Source organism: Schistocerca americana, chromosome 2 (genome assembly GCF_021461395.2).
Source record: "Schistocerca americana isolate TAMUIC-IGC-003095 chromosome 2, iqSchAmer2.1, whole genome shotgun sequence".
Classification (NCBI taxonomy): domain Eukaryota; kingdom Metazoa; phylum Arthropoda; class Insecta; order Orthoptera; family Acrididae; genus Schistocerca; species Schistocerca americana.
The window spans coordinates 859,840,766-859,867,267 of NC_060120.1; the positions used below are offsets into that span (position 1 = coordinate 859,840,766).

The 26,502-nt window shown below is 46.1% G+C and overlaps 1 protein-coding gene and 1 pseudogene across 1 annotated transcript in view; one reads left to right on the forward strand and one right to left on the reverse strand.

The window, feature by feature from the left end:
* The window catches only part of LOC124594490 (paired mesoderm homeobox protein 2B), a 537,638-nt gene that overhangs the window by 156,125 nt on the left and 355,011 nt on the right, over window positions 1-26,502 (forward strand). The gene's annotated exons all lie outside the window — the stretch shown is intronic.
* LOC124596976 lies at window positions 3,413-3,530 on the reverse strand (annotated as a pseudogene).

The window sequence follows — 26,502 nt, forward strand, 5'->3', positions numbered from 1 at the left end:
CCCCCGTATTAATGTCCACTAATAGGTTTACAGTATAGTTTTGATCAAATAGTGTCTGTTGCTTTTTACGCCCTTCTGCAAATTCGTCGTTTAACACAGATGTTGAAAACATCGATGTTTTTGAAGGCGATTACTGTCGGCCATCGATGTTCACGCGTCGATGATGAAATCGTAATCACCGTCGATGATTTACCGGCACCGCACGTCGCCGCAGTGAAGTGCGGAGGAGACAAGCGGAGAGGAGACGGCGCTGCGTGCCGGGGTGCCCACGCGGCGGCGTGGTGGCTGGAGCGCGCCGCGCTGGACGGTGTGGGGGTTCGTTAATACAATTAGGCGCCCCCAGCCGCCAGGATGTGGGCCATTAGGGGCCGCGGCGGGCCGCCACCCACGCACGCCCCGTGCCCGGGACGCCTAGGTGGCGCTCGCGATCCCAGGAGTACCCGCCGCCATCGCGCTACACCCCTCAGGCCTGCGGCGAGACTACTCGAATCCGTATGCGAGTACTCAACTGCATTCTGGACTTCTCGGCCGAAAAACACCGCTTCACGTGGGGATGCTGTTACACCTTCTCTGCAAATTCACCCCTCACCGCGAGACACTTCACTCTGCTACCGATGACATATCGGAGCCCTCGGGTATACCGTTTATAATTGATGATGATGATGATGATGAAGTCCAGTACTCCTTAACAGAGATGCGGGGGACCCGCACCGCCGTACTAGGCAAGGTCCTAGCGAAGGTTGTTTGCCATTGCCTTCCTCCGATCGTAATGAGGATGAATGATGATGATGAAGACGACACAACACACCATCTCGAGGTAGGAAAAATCCCTGACCCCGCCGGGAATCGAACCCGGAACCCCGTGGTCGGGAAGCGAGAACGCTACAGCGAGACCACGCGCTGCGGACCGTTTATAATTAAAGTGAAGCTATTCACAGTCTTCCAATGTGGGCTGAAATAATCGTAAAACAGAGAAACTTGGTAGATATTCTAATTCGTTAATGCGGAACCATTTAGGTGGGGGAAAAAAATTAGTTCCAAATTTGGCCACCAGCCACAAATCTGGCTTAGTTAATGCAACAGCACTAGAGTCGACTACATGCCGTATCCGTAAAACGACTTGATCAACAGTTGCTCGTAGTGGTTCTGGTGGAATCTGAGAAACGTATCAGATAAGGTAGAGACCGCACGTGTCCCTGGTAAACGCTTTCATTTAGATATCCTCACAGATAAAAGGTGCATGGATTCAGATCAGGTGATTTTGTAGGCCATGCATCTGGGAATCTTCTGGAGTAAAGAAGTTCGTCGAAGGTTGCAATAAACATATCTTTCACTGTGCGAGCGACGTGAGATGGTGTCACATCTTGCATGAAGTCCGCCCCCGGTAGCTGAGTGGTCAGCGCGACAGAATATCAATCTTAAGGGCTCGAGGCCGATTCCCGGCTGGGTCGGAGATTTTCTCCGCTCAGGGACTGGGTGTTGTGTTGTCCTAATCACCATCACTTCGTCTCCATTGACGCGCAAGTCGCCGAAGTGGCGTCAAATCGAAAGACTTGCACCCGGCGAACCGTCTACCCGACGGGAGGCCCTATCGCACGATATTTACATTTATCTTGCATGACAACTGTGGTTCCCACACAGCGTAACTCTTCCAATGCAAGAATACATGCTGTACAAAGAGGTCTCCATAACGTGCAGACGTAACGGAACTTTTGACAGGTCCTCTGGATGTTTTCACTTCAAAGAAGAACGGATCGAGATTAACGGTGCTTGTCAATTCACACCACACAGTCACATACGGCAAGTGTAATGGTTCTTTGTGCACAGCAGATGGTTTAACGGTAATCCAAATTCGGCAGTTTGTATACTGACTGCACCTTCTAGTGTAAAATGTGGCCCATAACACCATAGAATATTGCCCGGTCTTAAGTCATCAACTTCCATCCAGGCCAGAAACCGAAGAGCAAATTCAGAACGTTCCTGCATACCATGAGGTTTCAACTGATGCACCGTTTGGATGTTGTACGGGTATCAGTGTAAAATAGACCGCAAAACTTTCCGTAGTCCTGACCATCGCATGGACGATTCCTGTGGCACTGTACTAGCAGTGCTACTACTCAAGTCACATGCTGTATGTTTCTTTCTTCTTTTCGTGAGACTAGGGCCTCCCGTCGGGTAGACCGTTCGCCGGGTGCAAGTCTTTCGATTTGACGCCACTTCGTCCGCAGCTCGTGGTCGTGCGGTAGCGTTCTCGCTTCCCACGCCCAGGTTCCCGGGTTCGATTCCCGGCGGGGTCAGGGATTTTCTCTGCCTCGTGATGACTGGGTATTGTGTGATGTCCTTAGGTTAGTTAGGTTTAAGTAGTTCTAAGCTCTAGGGGACTGATGACCATAGCTGTTAAGTCCCATAGTGCTCAGAGCTATTTGAACCATTTTTGACGCCACTTCGGCGACTTGCGCGTCAATGGGGATGAAATGATGATGATTAGGACAACACAACACCCAGTCCCTGAACGGAGAAAATCTCCGACCCAGCCGGGAAGCGAACCTGGGCCCATCGGTTCAATAATAATAAAGCGATGGAAAGACATTTTTTTCTTCATACTCTTCAAAATGGTTCAAATGGCTCTGAGCACTATGGGGCTTAACATCTGAGGTCATCAGTCCCCTAGACTTAGAACTACTTAAACCTAACTAACCTAAGGACATCACACACATCCATGCTCGAGGCAGGATTCGAACCTGTGATCGTAGCAGCAACGCGGTTCCGGACTGAAGCGCCTAGAACCGCTCAGCCACAACGGCCGGCTCTTCATACTCTAGTGGCGTTTTCTGAGATATTCTGGTTTTGGTTCGCTTGCAAAGTCCATGGCGCTTCTAAATCTGTTTCACCATCTAACTCCACCCTTAAAGTCTGTTAAGTTTCACTGTATCGCCAGCTTACGGGAGTGTATTTGAATCACTTTTTTATTCATTCCAATGCCATTTTGACAGTGAATCCATTTCAGTACGTTATGTTCTAGTTATAGCCATTTTGCATTTAGTCCTCTGTTTGCACGTTTAGTCTTCCTTAGTTCTTTCAGTTCTTTACTATCACACCAATCGCGAAATGTTTTTACTGTTGGTGGAGGACCGAATGCCACGCAGCTGCTCTGTTCCCATGTTCTTCTGCATGTGCTCTACTTGCAATTTATAGCCGGCATATTATGAATAGCACTCCGTCTTCAGTCCACGAGTGGCCTACCGGGACCATCCGACCGCCGTGTCATCCTCGGTGGAGGATGCGGGTAGGAGGGGCGTAGGGTCAGCATACCGCTCTGCCGGTCGGAAAATGGTATTCTCGACCGAAGCCGCTACTATTCAGTAGAGTAGCTCTTCAATTGGCATCACGAGGCTGAGTGCACCCCGAAAAATGGCAACAGCGCATGGCGGCCTGGATGGTCACCCATCCAAGTGCCGTCCACGCCCGACAGCGCTTAACTTCGGTGATCTCACGGGAGCCGGTGTTACCACTGCGGCAAGGCCGTTGCCATCTTATGAATAACTTTTATTTTTCTCCATTACGGAACTAGCTACTAACAAATTGTACTGACAGCGATAACACAAATCGCTTTTAAATGAAGTTCACTGGCACCGTAGGCTGCAAAGACCCATAACATGCCAGACAGTGTTCTGGGTTTGTGATGGCGGGGCGAGAGGGAACCAGTGTAAGCAAGCTTGTGAATCCCCGCAATTTATGTTCGACGTATCGGTGCACTGCTGCTGCCATCCATTTTTTCCAGATAGAGAAAGGTTTCTTGCAACATCGAATATACGGTAATTTTTAAGACTGACGGAAATTTTAAATCAAACAGTGGACATTTTTATATTAATTTCGAGTATAAGACACACCTGAAATTTGGAGGCAAGTTTTCGGTTCGGTTCTTTGGGGAAGGAGACCAGAAGCGAGGTCATCGGTCTCATCGGATTAGGGAAGGACGGGGAAGGAAGTCGGCCGTGCCCTTCCAAAGGAACCATTCCGGCATTTGCCTGGAGCGATTTAGGGAAATCACGGAAAACCTAAATCAGGATGGCCGGACGCGGGCTTGAACCGTCGTCCTCCCGAATGCGAGTCCAGTGTCTAACCACTGCGCCACCTCGCTCGGTAAGTTTTCGGAGAAAAAAGTGCGTCTTATAGTCCGAAAAGTACGGTACTCCTCACCACGCAACGTACTGTCGTTTGCGGCGCGTGTGTGCAAATGTAGACGGAGGCTTAATCTGACAACTACAAAAGGGCTCTCAGCACAGTGTGAGCGCGGCTGGTTGCAGGGAGAGTACCACCGCGTCGCGCCGACACGCAATCACAGCTGCCGTAAGCCGGCCAGCAATTCCGCGTCACGGCCGATACCGCGCTAGCTAATCCCACGATCGCGCCTCTAATACCGTAATTGCCGCTAACTGACGAATCAAAATGTCGCCGCCGCCCGCTCGGTGACACGGCCAGCACTCGCTAATTAGTTTCGCTGATCCTCAGGTTTGACACCGATCACAAGCACACATGCACATCTCCAACACATCTACATCCTTTCACCCCCACCCCACACAAGCACACACCTGTAAACCCCTAACTCCCTCACACACCGCAGCACCCAATAACAGATCACTTTACGAGCGGTAAATGAGATAACTCTGCATGACGTTAAAAACTTTGATTTTATAAAGTTTTTCATTTCGCGTGATCCGGAACCGTTTTACCGTGGCAAAAGCGGCGAGCCGCTTTTTAAGCTACCTATAAATCATTTATAGCTTTCCTGTGGAAGCAGAACCAAACTGTTATCGGCGTCCCTTTTTTAAACATCTGTTTGAGTTTCGAGCCCGCTTCCGCAGCCGAGGTCCCTAACACACGCTTGAGCGTTAGCACTCGATTCGAACGTGTGCCGGTTCGAATCCTAGTGTGGAAAATTTTTGGTTCGAGTGTTTAGCCGGCAAGGGAGAAGCGGTGGTGGTTGAAGTTACGAATCAACAAAGTTGGCGCCGAAGCCGTGAATTAAACCCCGAACATCCCCAGACGTGGGTACGTAATGACCCCAGTCCGGCGTCGAGGGTTCGGTTCTGGGTAGTGAGGTCACACTTTACTACACTACTGGCCATTAAAATTGCTGCACCACGAAGATGACGTGCTACAGACGAGAAATTTAACCGACAGGAAGAAGATGCTGTGATATGCAAATGATTAGCTTTTCAGAGCATTCACACAAGGTTGGCGCCGGTGGCGACACCTACAACGTGCTGACATGAGGAAAGTTTCCAAACGATTTCTCATACACAAACAGCAGTTGATCGTCGTTGCCTGGTGAAACGTGTTGTTATGCCTCGTGAAAGGAGGAGAAATGCGTACCATCACGTTTCCGACTTTGATAAAGATCGGATTGTAGCCTATCGCGATTGCGGTTTATCGTATCGCGATATTGCTGCTCGCGTTGGTCGAGATCCAATGACTGTTGCAGAATATGGAATCGGTGGGTTCAAGAGGCTAATACGGAACGCCGTGCTGGATCCCAACGGCCTCGCATCACTAGAAGTCGACATGACAGGCATCTTGTCCGCATGGCTCTAACGGATCTTGCAGCCACGTCTCGATCCCTGAGTCAACAGATGGGGGCGTTTGCAAGACAACATGCGGCAGCATGCACTATCACGTCGGAGACCATGGCTGCAGTTACCCTTGACGCTGCATTACAGACTGGAGCGTCTGCGATGTTTACTCAACGACGAACCTGGGTGCACAAATGGCAAAACGTCATTTTTCGGATGAATCCAGGTTTTGTTTACAGCATCATGATGATCGCATACGTGTTTGGCGACATCGCGGTGAACGCACATTGGAAGCGTGTATTCGTCATCGCCATACAGGCGTATCACCCGGGGTGATGGTATGGGGTGCCATTGGTTACACGTCTCGGTCACCTCTTGGTCGCATTGACGGCACTTTGAACAGTGGACGTTACATTTCAGATGTGTTACGACCCGTGGCTCTACCCTTCATTCGATCCCTGCGAAACCCTACATTTTAGCAGGTTAATGCACGACCGGATGTTGCAGGTCCTGTACGGGCCTTTCTGGATTCAGAAAATGTTCGACTGCTGCCCTGGACAGCACATTCTCCAGATCTCTCCCAACTGAAAACTTCTGGTCAATGGTGGCCGAGCAACTGGCTCGTCACAATACGCCAATCACTACTCTTGATGAACTGTGGTATCGCGTTGAAGGTGCATGGGCAGCTGTACCTGTATACGCCATCCAAGCTCTGTTTGACTCAATGTCCAGGCGTATCAAGGCCGTTATTACGGCCAGAGGTGGTTGAGCTGGGTACTGATTTCTGAGGATCTATGCACCCAATTTGCTTGAAAATGTAATCACATGCCAGTTCTAGTATAATATTTGTCCAATGAATACCCGTTTATCATGTGCATTTCTTCTTGGTGTAGGAATTTTAATGGCCTGTAGTGTATGTTCCTCTACTTCCCTCGTCCCCTCCAGATACACTACATATAAATTATTTTTATGGTACCGCGGTGGTGTATTATATTAAGAGGGGGGTTTGAAAAGTTCTTGCAAAGTCGGAGAGATGGCACCACCGGCGCGTATCTCTGTCATGTTTAGTTAGTAGCATCTTTGGAAAGAACGCACACCAAGTTTCAGCCATATTGGTCTATTTCTTTGTTTGGCATTCGTGTGAATCAAGGAAGTCGAGCGATTGTCAAAAAATGGACGAAAAAGAATTTCGTGTGGTGATTAAAAATTACTTTCTGAAATGCAAAACGCCTCAGAAGGCTAAAGAGAAGCTTGATGAACATTACGGTGACTCTGCACCTTCGATTAGAACAGTTTATAAGTGGTCTCAAAATTTTCGGAGTGGCCATATGGGCACAAGTCATGCTGAACGTTCTGGACTCCCTGTGGAGGTTACGACTTCAGAAATCATTGATAAAATCCATGGTATGGTGATGGATGACAGTAGATTTAAGGTGCGTGAGATTGCTAGTGCTGTGGGCATCTCGAATGAATGGGTACATAATATTTTGCGTAAAAATTGGACATGAGAAAGCTAGCCGCAAGATGAGTTCCGCGATTGCTCACGCTTGACCAAAAAGGAATCGTGTGAAGTGTTGCAAGGATGGTTTGCAATGGTTCAGAAAGAATCCGCAGGACTTTAAGTGTCGTTTCGTCAGTGTGGATGAAACATGGATACATTACTATACTCCTGAGACCAAAGGACAATCTAAACACTGGGTTACCAAGCGAGAGTCTGCACCAAGAAAGGCAAAGACCAGTCCTTCTGCCGGAAATGTTATGGCGACTGTCTTTTGAGATTCGCAAGGGATAATCCTCATCAACTATCTGGAAAAGGGTAAAACTATTACAGATGAATATTATTCATCGTTATTGGACCGTCTGAAAACCGATTTGCAATAAAAACGCTGGCGATTGGACCGCAAAAGTCATTTTCCATCACGATAATGCACCAGTACACAACTCAGCAGTTGTGGTCGCAAAATTAATGGAAATAGGATTCTAACTCGTTTCACATCCCCTCTATTCTCCAGACTTGGCTCCCTTGGACAATTATTTGTTCCCCAATTTGAAGAAATGGCTGGCGAGACAAATATTTTATTCAAACAAGGAGGTGATTGCAGCAACTAATAGCTATTTTGCAGACTCGGACATTTTCTATTATTCGGAAGGGCTCGACATATTAGAATAGCGTTGGACGAAGTGAATAAGTCTAAAAGAAGACTGTCGAAAAATAAAAAAATGTTTACTTGAAACACGTAAGTAGTTTTTATTTTTGCACGGACTTTTCAAACGCCCCTCATAGTTTAATAATAATAAATTGCTTACAGCAGTGCTTACTACACTCATGTTCAGAAAAAACAGAACACCTTTAACTACTAGAGATCGGACGTTAATATTCACAGGACATGTAAATTAGCATGTTCTGCAGAAATGATTAGCATTTGAACCATGTCGGCCCGCGGGTTCAAGGTCAACATCGATATCGCGGCGCAACACCACCTACGGGTAAAATGTGCCTACAGCTCTCGTTGTCGCTACATACCGAAGGTAATGAATCAGAGTGACTTGAGTAGACGTGCAGACCGTTTCGGAGAGGTATGAGCGAAACGTTCCTTCAAACCAGGGAGTTGGCGCATTATTGGCATGAGAGAACGTGATGCATACATCCGGGAAATTCTGTTCGTGTTGGACGAAGGCCGGCCGGGGTGGCCGAGCGGGTCTGGCGCTTCAGTCTGGAACCGCGCGACCGCTACGGCCGCAGGCTCGAATCCTGCCTCGGGCATGGACGTGTGTGATATCCTTAGGTTAGTTAGGTTTAAATAGTTCTAAGTCTAGGGGACTGATGACCTCAGAAGTTTAGTCCCATAGTGCTCAGAGCCCTACTAGGCAATAGAACCCAGGCTGAATCCAGCTGACTGAAATGCTAATCGTTTCTGCAGAACATACTAATGTATATGACCTGTGAACATGAACGTCCTATCTCCAGTCGCCAAGTTGTTCTATTTTTTCTGAACATGAGTGCACTTCTCTTTACCATAAATTCCAGGAAGAAGCATTTCAGAGAAATACGTCATTTCAAAAGCGTTCGACCGAAAATTAGAAATATACACCTTACACGCATACAATTGATTTTAGGACTGTAGCAACAACAAACTTTGACAACTTGGACATTGCAAGATTTTTTTTTGTTTTTTTTTAAATTTATTTCTTTATTTCTTTATTTATTTAGTTATTGAGCAATCAGACTTACGGCTGGTTCGATACGGCCCAGCACGAATTACTTTTTATCCTGTTCAGTTCCCTCTAACACCATGGAGGGTATTCCAGGATACCTTTAACATAAGTCGTATCATCCTGTCCTCCTTCTTATCAGTGTTTCCCATTCGTTGTTTTCTGTGCAGAACCTCCTTATTCTCTACCTCATCAGTCCGCATCATTATGCAGCACGATATTTCAAACGCCCCGATTCTCTTGTCTTCCGGTTTTCCCTCGTCCCAAGAAGCAGTAGCAAGCAATGCTGTGCTCCAAACTTAAATAATTAGAAATTTCTTCCTCAAATTATGGCCAATGGTTGAGCAGTCTTTTCGTGACCAGGAATGTCCTGTTTGCCTGTGCTAATCTACTTTTTATGTCCTCTTTGCTTCATCCATAACGCATTATTTTGCTCCAGAGGTAGAACAATTCCTTAACTTAGTCTACTTCGCAGTTCCCAATTTTGATATATTAATCACTAATCTTATTTCTACTACTTCTAATTATTTTCGTCTTTCTTCTGTTTACTCTCAGTCCATATTTTGTACTCGTCAGACTGTTGATTCCATTCAAAAAATCCTGTAATTCTTCACCTTCTCTGAGAACAGCAATATCGTCATCGAATCTGGTCATTTTACCCTTAATTTTTATCTCACTTTTGAAACTTTCTTTTATTTCTGTCACGGCTTCCTCAATATGTAGATTGAACAGTAGATGCGAAAGACTACACCCCTGTCTTGCACACTTTTTAATTTGTACCCTTCTTGGTCTTACATTGTAATTTTTCTGTCTTGTTTTTCTGTATACGTTGCATCTTGACCATTTTACATTGTAGAGAGCTTTTTCTAGATCGATTAATCTTCCAAACGTATCTTGATTTCTGATTAGTCTTGCTTCCGATATCATTCGTAACCTCATAACTGCCTCTTTGCTACCATTACCTTTCCGAAAACCAAAATTATCGTCATCTTACAGATCTTCCATTTTCTTTTCCAGTCTTTGGTTTAACATTGTCGGCAGTTTGGATGCACAAGCTGATACGCTGACTATGCGATTGTTCTCGCACTTATCTGTCCTTTCGCTAATTTACACAACATAAACTCGAAGTATGCAGTCATCGTTACCAGTACATTACTGACAACTGTGACTGTGAAGCCACGTCTGCCGAATACACCTACGTGGGAACGCAGTTTCTTTCAGCCTACGTTCGCGAATTCAGTCATTCTGTTAAGTTTTCTTTAGTGGACGGTACTTTTCTTTCTGTTTTCCGTTACTCACCTGATTATACCTGTGGACTCAAGAACCATATTAGATTTGTTGCCGGCCGCAGGTATGGTCAGCTCATGTCTAGACGCTTCTACCTGGCTGGAATCATTCCTGCAGCCATTCAGGGCGCTAGTCCATCGACGTGGGCTAGTGCTCAGCAAGGATCTGTAAAATATTCTCAGAAAGTTACATGGGAAACATGGAAATTCATAAGTGATCAGACTAAATATTATGACCACCTGGTTAATACGGTTTTGGTCAACCTATCGACGCATTATAGCAGCGATACTGTTAATAAACTCATGGTAGGTTCCCAGATGTATGTGGCACAATATGTCATAGGTCACGCAATCTCCTTAAATTACGAACTAACGGTTTTTGGACGCGGAGCTGGCTTCGGATAATGACCCAGATGAGTTCCGTCGGGCTTCGATCTGGCCAAGACGTCAGCGTGAGTTCACTATCAAGCTCCTCAAACAGTTGTAGCACGATTCGGGTTGCTTGAGACGAACAGTATTCTAGCTGGAAGATAATGCCACTGCTGTTGGGGGAGACGTCATGCATGAAGAGATGTTGGTGGGCTGCAATAATGTTCATATTATGTACATCCACCGTGGTGCCTTCGATTACCGCCGAAGGTGGCATGAAAGACTTGTTGCATGACCCTCATGGAATAAGCAGTCATCATCCGTTGCGCGATGCATGTTTTTAGTAGCCCGCCACTACTGTTCTCTTACACATTCTAAAACTGTAACTTGGCTTTAGATAGAATTTGAGACATAAAAAACACATCATTTTCACATGCCGAATGCTGAGCTGTATCAGTGTGTCGGCCAAACTAAAAGTGTTTGTATCATGAGGAACGGTAACTAAACGAATTGTTGTTTTGGAGAGGGCAGCTGTAGCATTAAAAAAGGATCAGATAAAAAAGTTATACTGATGAAGATATGAACATATTGCGCCAGACGAAGATGGGTAAAGGGCCGAAACGTGTTCTGTTGTAAAAATACAGCATCCAAAAAAGTGGCTGGTTGCTTTATTCCTTCAAGTAATTCACTCCATAGCCACCTAGCGTAAACAACGTCGAGATAGGTACAGTAACGCACGCTGTTGTGACTGTAGCCGAACAACTGTCAGAAGAGAAGAGCAGCGAACATATTGTCTGCAGAGGTGTCGACCACACGTGTGCTGGCAGCTTCACCTGCGCGAAGCGAGGCGGCGCACGTGCAGGCCGCGTGGCGACCACGTGACGTCAGGCGCGTGGCTCCATTTGACCCGGGCTAATTGCGTTAATGCCGGCAGAGGCGGGGCGGCGCATTCCACGCCGGCGTCGGCGGCGCTTCTTGCCCGCGTCCTGCAGACTGCGACGGTGGGTGGTCAGTGCTGCTCTCTCCCTCTCTCCCTCTCTCCCTCTCTCCCTCTCTCCCTCTCTCCCTCTCTCCCTCTCTCCCTCTCTCCCTCTCTCCCTCTCTCCCTCTCTCCCTCTCTCCCTCTCTCCCTCTCTCCCTCTCTCCCTCTCTCCCTCTCTCCCTCTCTCCCTCTCTCCCTCTCTCCCTCTCTCCCTCTCTCCCTCTCTCCCTCTCTCCCTCTCTCCCTCTCTCCCTCTCTCCCTCTCTCCCTCTCTCCCTCTCTCCCTCTCTCCCTCTCTCCCTCTCTCCCTCTCTCCCTCTCTCTCCCTCTCTCCCTCTCTCCCTCTCTCCCTCTCTCCCTCTCTCTCCCTCTCTCCCTCTCTCCCTCTCTCCCTCTCTCCCTCTCTCCCTCTCTCCCTCTCTCCCTCTCTCCCTCTCCCCCTGTCTGTCTCTCTCTGACTCCTAGTTCCAGTGTCACGAGCGCACGATGCGTGTCACGGAGATTGTACTCTGTTCTTCGTTAAGGCTAACAGGAAAGTAAACACTGCGCTATGCATTCCTCCAGATCCGTTGTTACCTCACTGTAGTCTACAGCTCGTGGGGCATAAATCACGCCCCGTCGAGTACAGTCGCGTACGGTTCGTACGGTACCTTTAGTTTACAGAATGTTCAAATGTGTGTGAATTCCTAAAGGACCAAACTGCTTAGGTCATCCATCGGTCCCTAGACTTACACACTACTTAAACTAACGTATGCTAAGAACAACACACACCCATGCCCGAGGGAGGACTGGTACCTCCGGTCCGCAGCTCGTGGTCTCGTGGTCGCGTTCTCGCTTCCCGAGCACGGAGTCCCGGTTTCCATTCTCGGCGTGATCAGGGATTTTGACCTGCCTCGAGATGACTGGCTGTTTGCGTTGTCCTCGTCATTTCATCATCATTCATGCGCGTGGTGAGATTGGACTGAGAAAAGGTTGGAAATTTGTACTGGCGCTGATAACCGCACAGTTGAGCGCCCCACAAACCAATCATCATCATCATCATCATCATCATCGGACCTCCGGCGGAAGGGGCCGCGCAGTCCGTTACATGACGCCTTAAACCGCGTGGCCACTCCGCGCAGCGTTTGGTTTACGCTGCAGCCACATAACTCGCACATTGCCTTACCGAATGATGCATTTCACCAGCAGTAGTAAGCTGCAGCTGTAGCCTTGGCGTATCTTAACATCTGAAGAACAAAACGTCTGATTCCCCGTATATGTGGTTAGCAAAAAACTATGAACAATAGGCAAACAGCGTAACTTCAAATTCCACGCAATACAGTTGGGAGAACAATGAAACCATAATTGCATTGCATTGAATTACAGAATAAAGCATTTGAAAACATAGCTAGTGGGCGCAATTGAACATTGCAAACCGCAGAAATTTCCACACGTCCTCAGTATACAGGTAATTTGGATTAAGAGAAAAAAGTTACAGATAAATAAAAATTTATTACATACCGTAATGCAAAAGTGAATGAGATACTAGCGACGACTACATAGATGCATAGATGACCATCTAAAGCTGTAAGTGCATAAATATTTTATTCTATAACTTAATGTGTCAAAGATTGTGATTTGGCAAAACTACGATCTCTTGCATATTCACACTATTTTTACTTATGATCAGTGTTTGTTTATTGTGAAACCAAGTGCCCTTAAATACTCTCTCTCTCTCTCTCTCTCTCTCTCTCTCTCTCTCTCTCTCTCTCTGTGTGTGTGTGTGTGTGTGTGTGTGTGTGTGTGTGTGTGTGTGTGTGTGTGTAAACTGTTGGAATATTCATTATCGGAATGATTGTGTCATGGGTACAACAGCCAGTCCATTGTAAGTATTCTAAAATACAACAATACGTTCGTTTCCTAAATATTGCGTCTCTTAAGTTTCCGCCAGAACCACGACTCTAGCTTCCAGCTGCACATGGTCCGGAATATTTTGCCAAGATTAGACACTCTGCCCGTGTTTTCTTTTCGTTCCGCGCACTTGACATACTCGAGACAGTCCGGTAAACTCACATGTTCTTTCAGAAATCTTTCGTGTCAGCAGCAACGTTCTTTTTTTCTTAAAACTTCTCCAAGACGTTAAGCACAGTCAGTTTCTCGCTGTTTTCCGACTGCTTTCTGCTACTACGTTTCACTCATTTTCACAGCGCATACGAACGTCAAGACCAGATGAGTACGGCTTGGGAGACAGTGGCAGCCGGCCGGTGTGACCGAGCGGTTCTAGGCGCTTCAGTCTGCAACCACGCGACCGCTACAGTCGCAGGTTCGAATCCTGTGCTTCGGGCATGGATGTGTGTGCTGTCCTTAGGTTAGTTAGGTTTGAGTAGTTCTAAGTCTAGGGGACTGACGACCTCAGATGTTAAGTCCCGTAGTGCTCAAAGCCATTTGAACAATTTTTTTTTTTTTTTTTTTTTTTTTTTTTTTTTTTTTTTTTTTTTTTTTTTTTTTTTTGACAGTAGCAGCGACTGTCGATTGAGATTTGAAACGAGAATCACGCGAGGTAAACATTTTTTGGTAAAAACATTGAAGACTTCAGTGCTTTAGCACGCCCACTGTGTCATTCCAGTTAGAGCAACAACTAACTGAGTGATATTCAAATAAGACCTATTTCGCCGGCCGAAGTGGCCGTGCGGTTAAAGGCGCTGCAGTCTGGAACCGCAAGACCGCTACGGTCGCAGGTTCGAATCCTGCCTCGGGCATGGTTGTTTGTGATGTCCTTAGGTTAGTTAGGTTTAACTAGTTCTAAGTTCTAGGGGACTAATGACCTCAGCAGTTGAGTCCCATAGTGCTCAGAGCCATTTGAACCATTTTTAAGACCTATTTCAAGTGCAAAAAAATGGTTCAAATGACTCTCAGCACTATGGGACTTAACATCTGAGGTCATCAGTCCCCTAGGACTTAGAACTGCTTACACCTAACTAACCTAAGGACATTACACACATCCATGCCCGTGGCAGGATTCTAACCTGAGACCGTAGCGGTCGCGCGGTTCCGAACTGAAGCGCCTAGAACAGCTCGGCCACAGCGGCCGGCTTTCAAGTGCCATCACGACATATTTTGTAGGTGTACTGCGCCACACGGCCAATCTCTGAGCGGTCATTTGTTTACATGAGGGTTGAACTTAAGGTGAACGAAATATATCGCATTGAGGTTGGGGTGGGGATGGAGGGGGGAGCGGCTCTTCTCCGGTTCACTGCTCCCGTCAGAGGTCTGGTCTATTCACCTGCTCGCGATAAACTCCTTTTAATGCAATTGTTAATACATTATACACTGAGATGAGGCAAGTCATGGGATAGCGATAAGCACATGTACAAATGAGGGTAATCTAGCGTACACGATTTATAGAAGGGCAGTGCATTGGCGGAGCTGTCATTTGTACTCCGATGATTCATGTGGAAAGCTTTCCGATGTGACTACTGCCCTATGGCGGGAACAGACTTTGAACGCAGAATGGTAGTTGGAGCTAGACGTATGGGACATTCTATTTCGGAGATCGTTAGGGAATTGAATATTCCGAGATGCAACAGTGTCAAGAGTGTCCTGAGAATACCAAATTTGAGGTATCTACTCTCACAACGAACCACGCAGTTGGTCGTGTGGCGCAGTACACCTACAAAATATGTCGTGATGACACTTGAAAGCCGGCCGCTGTGGCCGAGCTGTTCTAGGCGCTTCAGTCCGGAACCGCGCGACCGCTACGGTCGCAGGTTAGAATCCTGCCTCGGGCATGGATGTGTGTGATGTCCTTAGGTTAGTTAGGTTTAAGTAGTTCTAAGTTCTAGGAGACTGATGACCTCAGTAGTTAAGTCCCATAGTGCTCAGAGCCATTTGAGCCATATAGTACAATAACTTACATAACTGGCGAGGGTCGCTGCCGATAGGACTGTCCGCTGTGCCACCGCTACCGGACTTTAATGCTACCAGCCCTGACCCTAGAGATCTTGCTGACACAAGGAGCTTCTGTCTCGCTCGTTTTAGCCAATCACAACGAAGAAAATTTTATTCTCTATATACAGTGTCTAAACATTCTGCGTAGTGTCTGTTTGTTCTATATCGTGTTTCCCTACCACTTTCGCGCAACGACGCTCTGAGCGTGTTTTTTAGGGAATTGACTAGTTTGAACCTGGGACCTGTTGCTGGTAAGGAGACGTCAGACCACACATGACATGTAGAATTCAGAAGAGTGCAGTGAGACTAGCGATGATATAACCAAACACTTAATGATTTCAGCGTCAGCTCCACTGCACTCCCTGTAAAGGAATCTTAATACTAACTAAATTTAGTGGAAGGGGTTCAAGGCTTTCCTATTTTTAGTTAGCTGGTAAAATAACGTCGAAAAAGCAGTTAAGTTTACCATTGGAAATTTTATTCTACTCACAAAACATCGTTTATAAATTGCGCTATTCATAAAAGGAAATGTTTTAATACAGGATGGTAAAAACCAACTGCGTTCAACAAAAATGTGAACGAATATTCCCTGAGTGGGTTTCCAAGTTCTACAATGGATCAAAGGATGACCTATGCCACATCACATCTATAATCTAGGTTTAAATTAAGTTTCACAAAAGAGAAAACTATCAAAATGGTGTACAGGGACCCTCAATTATCTTTAATTACTTATCTAACTTGTAAATTACTGTGGCTGATGTGGCTTGTCAATAACTATATAACAGAAAAATCGAGTTTCAGATTTTTACTTCAAGTGGCAAATGTGAACACCATGAGCTTTAATTGACGATCGACACTAGCATTACGCAAAAAGGGGATGTAACAGATGAGACTTCTGCAGTTCTGAGTGAAGGCTTATGCGCTCAAAAATGCGGCATCGCGTGCATTCATTACCTTGTCGGTGTTGGTCAGGGGGCGGCGGCGGGCGCAGCTCCGTCCAGCTCGCCCTCTCGGAAGCAACTCTCTCCTAACTTCTCCTTACTACAATTTACCGAAGTTGGTTTAAAAAAAACTATCTGACTGTGTTTTCATCTGACGAATCAGGGTCTGAATGTTAACCTTAAGCTCCGCCTACAAAAATTCTGTCTATCCAATGAGAAACGTTATACTTTTCGTGGTGGGGCAATGTTTTTAAAGTTTGCAACGTAACAGAGACGCGAAAAAGTCTCACGCTAAAACTTGCAGCTGGTGTGGTCCTTTTAACGTTATCGTAAGATCTATACTGTTCTTCTGGAGGGCTCTATCTTTTAACATGGGCTGGGGGTTGTCCTGATGTAACAGAGACGCGAAAAAGTCTCACGCTAAAACTTGCGGGTGGTGTGGCCCTTTTTGTGTTATCGTAAGATCTATACTGTTCTTCTGGAGGGCTCTAGCTTTTAACAGGGGCTGGGGGGTGGTCTTAACGTAACAGAGACGCGAAAAAGTCTCACGCTAAAAACTTGCGGGTTGTGTGGTCGTAGCGGTTAGCTGACGATGTGGGTGTCCGTCCCTTATCGTAGGGCCTTCTCGCTTAACACGGTTCTGCTCTCGGCTTCTGTTCTCGTTTCTCCCCTCGGAACTGCGTCTGTCTCACGGTGTGAAGGTATGACATGCATTTAGGCATTCTTGTGTTAGTCTGTGGTATTCCATTTGCTCACTCGTTACTCATATTACTTTGGTTAATTTAATGTCACGATTTATTCGGAGCTATGTGACATACTACTGGATTTGCTTATCATGTCAGGGTTTTCATGGAAGGTGTTGGATTTGCCTGACACCTTACAAGTGGAGCTGACCAATAGGGAGCGAGGACGTCATTTCCAAGTTTGTAACGCCATGCTACTTAAGCAAGGTGCCATGCCAGAACGTCCACATCATTCTGCCCAGTCTTGTGACATGTTGCACCATATGACAAATATTTGATACCTTTTTTAACAAAAATGTGAAAAGTCGAATTTGGGATTTTCCCATTATTGTGACTGTGGTATTGGCCTGCCTGTTCACCTACATACCCATGATTATCTTCGATCAATCACTGCTTGATTGACAATTACAATTAAGATCGAGTCGGGCACTTCCAAGCCCACGCGATAAGGTATCACCTGCATTGGGTTCCATTTTTTAGCGGAAGTGGTCGGCAGGCGAGGTGTAACACCACAGTAGTAATTGCAAGTCGATGTATCCTGGAAGAAGGCGTTACCGACGGGGGCGCGGTGTGTTCATATATTATCATGCGTACCCGTGCCCGCAATGTTGACTGGACAATAAATAGTACGATCCTGTCTCTATACTGCGCATCCCTCAACTTGCTCTCGATATCAAAGAAAGTTGCCAGACTTCCTTACATGATGCTAGACGAAAGAAATGAATGACCGACCCCAGTGGTGAACCTCTATTTCACAAGCAACAGCAGGTAGCGATTTTCTAAGTTCAAGAGAGTATTCGACAATGGGTTACAATAAAAAAAGCCCCCAACTCTGGGTCAAAAGATTTTTGAGCAGTTTTAGAGTTCTTCACACGAAATGTGGGCTACTTTTCAGTAGCTACAAATGGAGTAAGGAAGTAAGCTACATTTCTAAAGAGACGCAGCGGTAACATGGTGAGCAATTACCAATGCCGAGAGCCGCCCGTACGGAGTAATAAGGTGGAATGGAAGGCAACGAAGCGTACAAGGTCACTCGGTTCCAAATTTAAATCGTTAAGGAGTCAAACGAAGCTGGGGCAGGCCGAGCCTAAGTTAATCAGGAGAAATATAGGCAGCTAACCGAGTTTATTGCTCGCATTAGGAATAATCTAATGTAACGAGGCTGGGCGCCGCCGAGAACAAAGCACAGCGGGCGAGAGTCGCTGAACTCCGGACCCGGCGGCGTCTACTTGTCGCGGCGGGCTGCGTCATGCCGCGGGCGCGGGGTCGCCGGCTGTGTGTGCGGTACGAGGGCCAAGCCGCTCTGGCGTCACGACGGCGCGCAGTGTGCATCGTGGACCATAGCTACCTAGTGGTTACAACTGAAGTGCAACTACTCACGGAGGTCCAGTGTGGGCTGTAATTATAATATGGCAGATACGCTAATGCGTTAACATGGAACCGATCTACGCCCGAAAAAAAAAAAAAAAAAAAAAAATAGTACCAGTTTTGCCCACCAGGTGCAAATCTAGCGCTGTACAGAGTCTCATCGACATCTCCAATGCTTCTATTTAACAAAATGTATAAACAGTGGCTAATAACAAAATCAACGTTACGTCTTTCCCATTTGTTTGACCATTTCTGCCCTCGTCCCTTTCCTAATCCATTACATATGGAAATATTCCTATACGTCTTTCTTGCATTCACAGCACCAGATTCGCACGTGAGATCGTACAAACACACTACTGGCCATTAAAATTGCTACACCAAGAAGAAATGCAGATGATAGACGGGTATTCATTGGACAAATATATTATACTAGAACTGACATGTGATTACATTTTCACGCAGTTTAGGTGCATAGATCCTGAGAAATCAGTGCCCAGAACAACCACCTCTGGCCGTAATAACGGCCTTGATACGCCTGGGCATTGAGTCAAACAGAGCTTTGGTGGTGTGTACAGGTACAGCTGCCAATGCAGCTTCAACACGATACCACAGTTCATCAAAAGTAGTGACTGGCGTATTGTGACGAGCCAGTTGCTCGGCCACCATTGACCAGACGTTTTCAATTGGTGAGAGATCTGGAGAATGTGCTGGCCAGGGCAGCAGTCGAACATTTTCTGAATCCAGAAAGGCCCGTACAGGATCTGCAACCATGTGGTCGTGCATTATCCTGCTGAAATGTAGGGTTTTGCAGGGACCGAATGAAGGGTAGAGCCACGGGTTGTAACACATCTGAAATGTAACGTCCACTTTTCAAAGTGCCGTCAGTGTGAACAAGAGGTGACAGAGACGTGTAACCAGTGGTACCCCATACCATCACGCTGGGTGATACGCCGGTATGGCGATGACGAATATGCGCTTCCAATGTGCGTTCACCGCGATGTCGCCAAACACGTATGCGACCATCATGATGGTGTAAACAAAACCTGGATTTATCCGAAAAAATGACGTTTTGCCATTTGTGCACCCAGGTTCGCGTTGAGTACACCATCACAGACGCTCCTGTCTGTGATGCAGCGTCAAGGGTAACCGCAACCATGGTCTCCGAACTGATAGTCCATGCTTCTACAAACATTGTCGAATTGTTCCTGCAGATGGTTGTTGCCTTGCAAACGTCGCCATCTGATGACTCAGGGATCGAGATGTGGCTGCACGATCTGTTACAGTCGGAAACGTGATGGTACGCATTTCTCCTCCTTATACGAGGCATCACAACAACGTTTCACCAGGCAACGCCGGTCAGTTGCTGTTTGTGTATGAGAAATTGGTTGGAAACTTTCCTCATGTCAGCACGCTGCAGGTGTCGCTACCGGCTCCAGCCTTGTGTGAATGCTCTGAAAAGCTAATCATTTGCATATCACAGCATCTCCTTCCTGTCGGTTAAATTTCGCATCTGTAGCACGACATCTTCGTGGTGTAGCAATTTTAATGGCCAGTAGTGTAATTACGAGGGTGAGTCAAATCAAAACCTTAAATTTGTAACAACAAATCGAAATTTCTCGCCGTTATCCTGTAAGTTGGTAAGCGTGCTACAAACAGCGTGCAGGATGGCCTGCAGATGGCAGCATAGTGCAGATGCACACATACCGTCGCAGTATCAGTGTAAAGATGGTGAGTGTTCATCGGAGGTGAGGGTATCATCTGGAGTGCCCCAGGGAAGTGTGGTAGGTCCGCCGTTGTTTTCTATCTACATAAATGATATTTTGGATAGGGTGGATAGCAATGTGCAGCTGTTTGCTGTTGATGCTGTGGTGTACGGGAAGGTTCAAATGGCTCTGAGCACTATGGGACTCAACTGCTGTGGTCATAAGTCCCCTAGAACTTAGAACTACTTAAACCTAACTAACCTAAGGACATCACACACATCCATGCCCGAGGCAGGATTCGAACCTGCGACCGTAGAGGTCGTGCGGTTCCACACTGTAGCGCCTTTAACCGCTCGGCCTTTCCGGCCGGCGACGGGAAGGTGTCGTCGTTGAGTGACTGTAGGAGGATACAAAATGACTTGGACATGTTTTGTGATTGGTGTAAAGAATGACAGCTAACTCTAAATATAGATAAATGTAAATTAATGCAGATGAATAGGGAAAGAATCCCGTAATGTTTGAATATCCCATTAGTACTGTAGCGCTTGACACAGTCACGTCGATTAAATATTTGGGCGAAACATTGCAGAGCGATATGAAGTGGGACAAGCATGTAATGGCACTTGTGGGGAAGGTGGATAGTCGTCTTCAGTTCATTGGTAGAATTTTGGGTAGATGTGGTTCTTCTGTAAAGGAGACCGCTTATAAAACACTAATACGACCTATTCTTGAGTACTGCTCGAGCGTTTGGGATCCATATCAGGTCAGATTGAGGGAGGACATGGAAGCAATTCAGAGGCGGGCTGCTAGATTTGTTACTGGTAGGTTTGATCATCACGCGAGTGTTAGGGAAATGCTTCAGGTGCTCAGGTGGGAGTCTCTAGAGAAAAGAAGGCGTTCTTTTCGTGAATCGCTACCGAGGAAATTTAGTGAACCAGCATTTGAGGCTAACTGCAGTACAATTTTACTGCCGCCAACTTACATTTCGCGGAAAGACCACAAAGATAAGAGAGATTAGGGCTCGTACAGAGGCATATAGGCAGTCATTTTTCCCTCGTTCTGTTTGGGAGTGGAACAGGGAGAGAAGATGCTAGTTGTGGTACGAGGTACCCTCCGCCAAGCACCGTATGGTTGATTGCGGAGAATGGATGTAGATGTAGATGTAGAAGATGGCCGCCCCACTTGCGACTTGCACCAGGGAAGAACAGCGTTCTATTATTCGATTTTTGCGTAGTAAAGGTGTGAAACCTATTGAAATTCATCGACGAATGAAGGTTCAGTACGGCGATGCATGTTTGTCACAGCAGCAAGTCTACGAATGGAGTAGAAAATTCGCAAATGGTGTGGCTTCAGTGGAAGATGCTCCTCGTCCAGGTCAGGCACAACGAGTTGCGACTCTACAGAACATTGCAGCGCTTGAAGCCATAGCGAAGGAAACCCACCGAGTGACCCTGAATGACATTGCAGCATGTTTACAGATTAGTCATGGGTCAGCACACCACATTGTGCATGATGTGCTCCAGTTTCACAAATTGTCTGCAAGATGGGTGCCATGTCAGCTGACTACTGAAATTAGGGAACGACGTGTTGATGCTTGTGAAGAACTTCATCGGCGCTTTGAACGAGAAGGTGATGGCTTCCTTCCAAGAATCGTTACTGGGGACGAAACCTGGGTTCACTTCCACCAACCGGAAACGAAGAGAGCGAGCAAGGAATGGCGCCATTCCTCATCACCAAAACCAAAGAAGTTTCGAACAGAACCATCATCAGGGAAGGTTATGCTGACTCTCTTTGGTATGAAAAAGGCGTCATTTTGGAGCATTACATGCCTAGAGGGGCCACTGTCACCAGTGTATCATACACAGATCTCCTGAAAAATCATCTGCGGCCTGCAATCAAATCAAAGCGACGTGGATTGCTGTCAGCAGGTGTCCTTTTGCAACGTGACAGTTCAAGGCCCCACAGTGCCCGTGCAACAGTTGCAACAATCACAGACCTGCATTTTCAGTGTCTTCCTCCTCCACCATACTCACCAGACCTTGCCCCCAAGTGATTTCCAAATGTTTGGACCACTCAAAGATGCAATGGGAGGAAAGAAGTTCCGTTCTGATGAAGAGGTACGCCACGTGGTGCATGAGTGGTTGTGCGGAAAACCAAAACAATTTTTTTCTAAAGGAATTTACGCACTTTGTAAGCGCTGGAGGACTTGCATTGAGCGTGGGGGAGATTATGTTGAAAAGTGATACAGCTTTGTACCACTTCTGCACAATAAATAATATTTAAATAATATTTAAGGTTTTCATTTGACTCACCGTCGTCCGATGTGAGATAACTGAAGATGAGGAAGTGAAGAAGACGTAAAAGAAAGAATCAGACAAGTAAAAGCAATGTTCGTGAACAAAGAAAAAAGACTGTTCAAACAACATAAATGCTAAAGTGAGGAAACCGAGCGACCGCTACGGTCGCAGGTTCGAATCCTGCCTCGGGCATAGATGTGTGTGATGTCCTTAGGTTAGTTAGGTTTAATTAGTCTAAGTTCTAGGCGACTGATGACCTCAGAAGTTAAGTCCCATAGTGCTCAGAACATTTGAACCATTTTTGAAATGACATCTCTTGAATCATTTGAAGTAAGTTTCTGGAAACGCGCTGTTGAAGATAAAACCACTAATCAGGAAGTCCTGTGCAAACTTAGAGAAGAAAGGTCATTTGGAAGGACGACAGAACGAAGTAGACAAGGGTGGAACGGTCGCATAATGTGACACAGCCAATTACTCGTAAATGTTCTAGGAGGAACATAACAGGCGAAGATTATCCGAGCAACACCGACTCTGGCATTTTGAAAGCAACCTGCACGTGATCCAGGAGCCTCTAATTATGCAGCAAATGAGGAAATTAGCTTCTAATAGATCCAGGTGGAAAACTAACATCCAATCAAAAGATTGTTGATGAGGAAAAAGTATCTGTATATTCATCTCATAACTACTGCAACCTATCTTTATTTGATCCTTTATACTATATAGTCAAGTCTACAGTTATTACCCTATCACACGTCCTTCCGTTACCAAAGTTACTATTACTTGATGTCTCAAGATGCGTCTGTCAATCGATACCTTATTTCAATCAAGTTATGACATGACATTCTTGTCTACACAGTTTCATTCAGTACCTCGCCACCAGTTATTCGATCTAATAACGTAATATTTAGCATTCTTCCCCAAGCCGGCCGGTGTGGCCGAGCGGTTCTAGGTGCTTCAGCCTGGAACCGCGCGACCGCTACGGTCGCAGGCTCGAATCCTGCCTAGGGCATGGATGTGTGTGATGTCCTTAGGTTAGTTAGGTTTAAGTAGTTCTAAGTTCTGATGACCTCAGATGTTAAGTCCCATATTGTTCAGAACATTTGAACCATTTTTTTTTTCAGTTCCCCGGTACACTACACACCAGACGGATACCTTCAGGACGGAATTTCTAACATTTAAATTTATAACCCATGTTAACATGTTTCCCCTTTTCAGAAACTTTTTCCGTGCTTTTGGAAGTCTGGATTTTACGAAGGTAATCCCGAAAGTAAGGTCTCCTATTTTTTTTATAAGCACAGAACTCTGTTTGTGTGGCAGTTGGTCACACTGTTATGAAGAGTGCTTCACGTGCTGTATGTAGACATGCGCAAGCCGCGCTGAGGCGCTGTCTCGGCTTGGCAGCCGTTGAGAATGGAGCTCCCGTTGGATGTTACCGCCAAATGCGAATTGGGCGCAGTTATTTGGTTTTTGAACGCAAAGGGCACCGCGCCGATTGAAATCCATCGCCAATTGACGGAAGTGTGTGGTGAATCGTGCATGGATGTCAAAAATATTCGTAAGTGGTGTAGAGAGTTTGCAGCTGGTCGGACCGAAATTCACGACGAACAGAGGAGCGGGAACCGTCAATTTATGAGGAGACAGTGTTTGAAGATTGAGCAAAGCATGCGTGAAGATCAGCAGATCACCCTGGATGATCTCTGCAAGTTGGTTCCTGAGGTTTCCGCCCACAGAATTTTAACAGAAGCATTGAACTACCGGAAGGTGTGCGCAATATGGGTGCCACGCATGCTGACTGAGGACCACATGCGGCAACGAGTTGATGCTTCCCGCGCATTTCTTCACCGCCTTGCAGCCGAACAGGACAACTTTCTGGACTCAATTGTCAAGGGGGACGAAACCTGGGCATATCACTTTACACCTGAGACCAAGCAACAATCACGCCAGTGGCGGCATCCTTCTTCGCCAAAGCCGACGAGCTGGCATGACATGGGCATACAAAAACTGCCACAGCGTCTACAAAAATGCATCGACAGAAACGGTGATTATGTCGAAAAATAGCTAAATGTTCAAGCTGTAAACTGATGTAAACCATTGTAGAAATAAACAGGTCTATGTACCTATAAAAAAATAGGAGACCTTACTTTTGGGATTACCCTCGTATATTCCTTCTAGTGTGGCCATCATCAGAACAACACCGGTATCCGACAGAACACCCAACACCTCAAGATGTCAAAGATCTCCTGAAAAGACTGAAGAATTAGTTATTTCGTTGCTCAATCTACTACTTTTAGTATCTCACTTCCATATCGGATTCCCTCAGCTTCACCTGATTTAGTCACACTGCATTCCGTTACCCTTATTTTACTGTTGTCGATATTCATGATATGAAAGTGAGAAGCTACTGATTTCCAAAAAAAGTTATCAAAGTTCATGTCATGTGTGTAAAGGGAAATACACGAGAGAGGCAATTCTGACGTTGCGATTGATAATGGATGCAAGGCTTAAGAAAAATCAAGACACATTCATAGGGTTTGTCGATCGTGGTAAAGCATTCTGTATTGTAAAATAGTGCATTAAGTTCGAAATTCTATGAAAAATAAGAATAAGCTATATGGAAAGACGGATGATTCGCAATTTGTAAAAGAATCATGGGGGAAAATAAGAATAGAAGACGAAGAACGAAGTGATCAGGTTAAGAATGGTGTAAGACAGAGTATAGTCTTTCGTCCCTGCTGTTGAATCTGTACGTCAAAAAAGCAATGACGGGAATAAATGAAAAGTTGAAAAGTGAGATTAAAATTCAAGGTTAAAGGGTATCAATGATAAGATTCGCTGATGACGTTCCTATCCTCAGTGAAAGTGAAGAAGAATTGGAGGACGTGTTGAATGGATCGGTCTAATGAGCACAGAATATCGATGGAGAGTAAATCGAACAAATACGAAAGCAATGGGTAGTAGCGGAAATGAGATTAGGGATAAATTTAACATTAAAATTGGGTACAATGAAATAGATAAAGTGAAGACATTCTGGTACCTTGGAAAGAAGATAACCCATGACGAACGAATCAAGGAGGACATAAGAAATAGATTAGAGGTCATTCCTGGTTAAGAGAAGACTGCTAGTATCAAATATCGGCATTAATCTGAGGAAAAAAAATTCGGAGAAGACTGATGATCTCCCAGAAATGTTAGCTACTGTTTAACCTTGTCTTGTGTTTCTGATTTTCTGAAAAGGTTGTGTGGGGTCATTGCTTGAAGCCATTAAATAGTCACAGGATGCGTGGGTGTACGAGATGCCGAGCAGCTCACTCCGCCTTCTTGTTATTGCAGAAGAAGTTGTTTCGCCTATTCGGTCTCGATGACACTTACGGCTACTAACACTAGCAAACCGCCCTGCCTCTCCACGGAGGACACGGAGAATCTGTGGACGAGTCCACGGCGCATGCGCACACGACTAGGAGAGGCCCGCTCTTCCGGAAGGAGGCACTGCGCTGCAGCACGAGCAAATTACTCCCCCTTTTCGGCGGCAGCGAGCTGCTGCTGCCTTTGCAGATGAATATGAAATGTACCTAAGTCGAGTAACAGCATTCCTCTCGAGCTGTTTCATTATGCAAACTGCCGAGCATTAAAAGAATAACTGAAGACTGGGCCTCCATTTTTCATCCCCCACTTGCGCTCAGCCGAGGAGCAAACCGGACGGATGCTCCTGGCTACGCGCAACTGCCTGCCGAATTTTCGGGACGGCAATTTCTTGCCCATAGACTGCAGTCAGACTGTTGCGGATTGTAGACATTCTACGAAACGCTTCTTCACGTCAGAATTCTTCGCCGATTTCCTTCGATACGACATTCATGGCGCGTGAAATTTGGCCGACAAAAATTAAGACTATTTTGCAATATACAGGGCTATTACAAATGATTGAAGCGATTTCATAAATTCACTGTAGCTCCATTCATTGACATATGGTCACGACACACTACAGATACTTAGAAAAACTCATAAAGTTTTGTTCGGCTGAAGCCGCACTTCAGGTTTCTGCCGCCAGAGCGCTCGAGAGCGCAGTGAGACAAAATGGCGACAGGATCCGAGAAAGCGTATGT